The sequence below is a fragment of the Xiphophorus couchianus genome, chromosome 2 (assembly GCF_001444195.1).
Source record: "Xiphophorus couchianus chromosome 2, X_couchianus-1.0, whole genome shotgun sequence".
In the NCBI taxonomy this organism is placed as follows: Eukaryota; Metazoa; Chordata; class Actinopteri; order Cyprinodontiformes; family Poeciliidae; genus Xiphophorus; species Xiphophorus couchianus.
Window position 1 is genome coordinate 20,526,342 of NC_040229.1, and position 4,672 is coordinate 20,531,013.

The window sequence follows — 4,672 nt, forward strand, 5'->3', positions numbered from 1 at the left end:
TCCTTTGCATAATAGCGTAGGCTCAGTCAGATTACATAGTGAGAGAACATGAACAACAATTTTTAAGTTGTGCCTCAGACTCTCAACGCTATTTCAGTCTGAACCGCAACACATGGAAATGCTTAATCTAAACAATTTAATTTGGGCTTTATGCCTAAAAATCGTCTGTCAGGAAACTGAACCAGCAGCCCAGTCTCTAGTATTTTGGTACTTTAGCAGTTTGGAGAAGTTTTATTTTTTCTTTTTGTAATGTCTCAATACTTAGCTTCAGCTCTGACCAGCTCCTCTGTTTCTGCTGAAAAACAATTTTCTGCAACTTTGTGATTTATTTATTGCTTTTTATCATCTTCTTAATGTTGTTTTTCCGCTAATGTTTTATGAAGATACGTGAGTAGTGGAAATAATTTTATCGAGTCATTGTGGATGCTAAACGCTCTTCTATACAATCCGCATGCTTTTCGGATGAACGAAGGAGTTTTCTGCTGTTGCTATTTGGAATATTTATATCATGAACGTTGAAGAAAAAGAAGATACCGTGGCTAAAATGGAAACTAGAGCAGTAAAAGTCACACCCAAAGCTATGGAAGAAATGTTGCAGCGTGCAATTGGTTTACGAAGAGCCAAGTTGGCAAAATTAACAGGCACAGTGAATCAGGTGCGACGGCTGATAGAAACTGAAGATGATATCACCTTACCTGAAGCAAGTCGGTTAATGAAAGATTTTAATAGACTATTTGGAGAGTTCTGTGGTTTGAACACAAATGTAAAGGAGCTGCTCCAACAAATGTCAGAAGAGGAATTAAAGTTAGATCAAGAAAACTGGTTTGTACCTAAGGCTGATTCTTTCAAGGCTTTTGCTGAGACAGCTTTGGCTTGGATTGATGAAAAGGCTAAGTGCACAGCAGAGGCTGAAAAATGCAATGAGATTAATCCATTCGACAGCATATCTAATGCATCTTCGTTGAAACGAAGTCATAAGAGCTCTTCTGAACATGGTTCTTGTGCATCATTGTCTGCATCCTCCACACGAATGAAAGCAGAGTTGGAACGAGCTAAGCTGTTGGTTCAAGCATCATCTTTGAAACAGAGACATTTACTGGAGGAAAGAGAGGCTAAACTCAAGGCTGAAAAAGAGGAGCTAGATATACAAACAGCTCTAGCAGCAAATGAGGCAAAGATCAAGATCCTGTCAGAATATGAAGGTTGTGCATCTAAGGCATCCAGTCGTGCATCCAAGACATGCAATAGTGCATCCAAACCAAATGGAATGAACTCCTACGTGACGTCGCACAGAGCTGAAGATTGGTTTGTTCAGCATCAACCAAATAGCCCTTTCCCAACACAGGAGAGTCAAGTACGGAACAATAACGTTCAAAACATGCATCAAACACCCACTGTTATCTCTCAACCATCACAGACATCAAGTGCTTTGCAAGATGTAGTCGAAGTGCTGACTAAGCAGCAGAAGTTGGCAGCATTGCCCCCTCAGAACATTTCCGTTTTTAAAGGGGATCCATTAGAGTATCGGCTATTCATTCGGGCATTTGAACATGGGGTGGAGGATAAAACAGAAAGCAACAAAGATCGGCTGTACTACATGGAACAGTACACAAGTGGACAGCCACGAGAATTGATAAGAAGTTGTCTTCATATGGAACCAACGCATGGATATAATGAAGCTAAGAGACTTTTGGAAGAGCACTTTGGAAACAGCTACAAGATGTTGTAGGTTGGCCAACCATCAAGTCTGACGACGGAGAAGCTCTTCATGCGTTCGGACTCTATCTCACAGAATGTTGTAATGCAATGGCAGATGTAGAGTATATGGAGGAGTTGGATAACACAGCCAACATGCGTGCCATCATTGCCAAGCTCCCATACAAAATGAGAGAACGGTGGAGAACGCATGCTTGTGGAATCTTGGACAAAGAAAGGCGCAGAGTCAAGTTTGCAGATCTGGTGGATTTTGTCAATAAACAGGCCAAAGAAGTTTTACATCCACTGTTTGGTGACATAAAGGACAGCACCTTAAAGCTTCAAGTTAAAGGACAAGTGGATGAGAGGTTGCAAAGAAGAAGTGGCATCAAAAAAGTATTCACCACAGCTGCAACTGTTACCACTTCACAGGACACACCTATCAAGGTAAAGAAAAAGGTCAGTGGAAATCAGACTTGTGCATTTTCCAAACCTTGTCTCTTCTGTCATGGTGAGGAGCACACTATGGAACAATGCAAGAAGATGAGGAAGTCACTTCACAAGGAAAAGATTGATTTCTTGCGAACTAAAGGATTGTGTTTTAGCTGCCTTAAAAGGGGACACATGAGTACTTTGTGCAAAGAAAAGGCCAGCTGTCAGGTTTGTGCACAATATCATCCCACAGTACTACACATGAAGAAAAGGTCCAGTGGTGTTAACGAGGCAGGGCCTGAAGTGGGAACAAGTGAGGGAGAGGAACAACCGACAGAATCAGACGTGAATGGATTTGTGGGAATTGATGCGCCCACTAACAGAGAAACCAGAACAGAGAAACCAGAACACACATTGGCGATAGTTCCAGTCAAGGTCAAACCGAAAAGAGGTCAAAAGGTGACATACACATATGCTTTTTTGGACCCAGGCAGTACAGCTTGTTTTTGTACTGAAGAGTTGATGCATGAGCTCAACCTTTCAGGCAGGAAAACAAACATTTTGCTGAAAACAATGGGAGAAGAAAATGTCGTCAGTAGTCACATGGTTTCTGGGTTGGAAATAAGCAGCTTAGACAGTAATGATTATTTTGAGCTGCCAGAAATTTACAGTCACAGCAACATTCCTGCTTCTGCCAATAACATTCCTTCTCAAGATTACGTGAACAAGTGGCCCTACCTTCAGCAGGTGTCAATACCTAAGATTGAAGCTAAGGTTGGACTTTTGATTGGGGCTAACGCTCCTAAAGCTATAGAACCGTGGCAGGTTATTGCAAGTGAAAATGGCGGTCCATACGCTGTGAGAACGAGGCTTGGTTGGACAATCAGTGAAACCCTACAAGGACACATTTCAAAAAGTCCAACACAAGGGTTGATTCAAGTTTCAGCAAATCGCATATCAGTAAGCACATTGGATGAGCTCTGGAGTCAACAGTTTAAAAGTGACTTTCCTGAGTGTGAAAGAAACGAGAAACAAGAAATGTCAAGGGAAGATTTGCAGTTTTTGGAGATTACAACACAGTCAGCTACCATTGTGAATGGACATTATAGTATTGCCCTGCCATTACGGAACAAACATATTAAGATGCCTAACAACCGTAAATTGGCAGAGCAACGTGCCTTAAACCTAAAGCGGAAATTGGAGAAGAACTCAGTCATTTATAGAGACTGATAAGTTTGTTTTATATTTTTATTTTGTTTATTGAAGGTATTTTGAGTACTTCGGCTCCACAAGTTTTAAGTTGGTAATTGTGTAATAGGGTCACAATTAGGGGCCGGAATGTGGAGGCCAAGTTAATGAACAAAATATTCAGTTACTGTTAAAACTTATTTGTTTAATTAGTAATTCAATAAGTGCATTTGTTGAGGTTTAGGTATCATTATCATATTGCATGTAGCTAATTTCATAATGTTTTATTGTGAATAAGTGTTTAATTTTAGGCTTTATAACTTAATTGGCCATTTTGCAATTTATGTAAATGAGGTGTGCCGCGCTGGAGCCTTAACGAAGGTTATCAATGCAGAGTCGCTGGTGCCTATTTCCAGTATTCATTGGGGAAGAGGCAAGGTCAGTTCCTCACAGGATACACAGGAAAAACAACCATGCACGCACAATTATGGATAATTTAAGAGAGACCAATTAATCTAACAATCAGGATTTTGGACCATGACAGGAAGCTGGAGTACCCAGAGAGAAGCCACGCATGCAGAAGGAGAACATGCAAACTCCATGCAGAAAAACAATAGCCAGGACTCAAACCCAGGACTTCCTTCCTGCAAGACAATATTGATGCCAATTTCTCCACAATGCAGCCCCTGATATGATTGTATATTACAATGATTCATATGATATTTTTGTAACATTTGATAGAACAACAACAATAATAATGGAACAACAAAACCTTCATATGTGTGTTGCCACAAGGTTAATTTCGCTGATTTTACTCGTGTGTTTGAACAGGAAAATAAGAATTTCCACAGCACTCCATTGTAAAGATGTAAAACAAAAATTTATTCCACCGTTTTTTGCGCCATCCTTTACAAGAGCAACCAAATTCCTAAAAACCTCCACAAAACAAAACTACGGTTGAAAAACCGTGTGGCTCTGTCCATTTTACTTGCAGTACCTTTCCTTCTCTCGGCTCTCCTCTAACCAAGTATAGGCGATGAATAAATAAATTATATTTATTAATACAAGTGATAGTATTCATTCTAAAATATAACAATGATAGATGATGTACTTTTTTAAAAAGTCAAGATTTTTCCTCCTCTTTACAATTATCTGCTAGTTTGTGTCGGTCTTTCACATAAAATCTCGAGAAAATACACTGAAGGTTGTGTTTGCTACCTGACAAAGTTAAGGGGGTGAGAAAATTTGCAAAGCAGAGTTTCTGTAAGTGCATCTTTATAAAGGGGCTTTTTAAAGGGTTTTTTGTTCTTAATATTGACCTTTTTGTGGAAGTGGTATGACATAAAAGGCAGAGTAA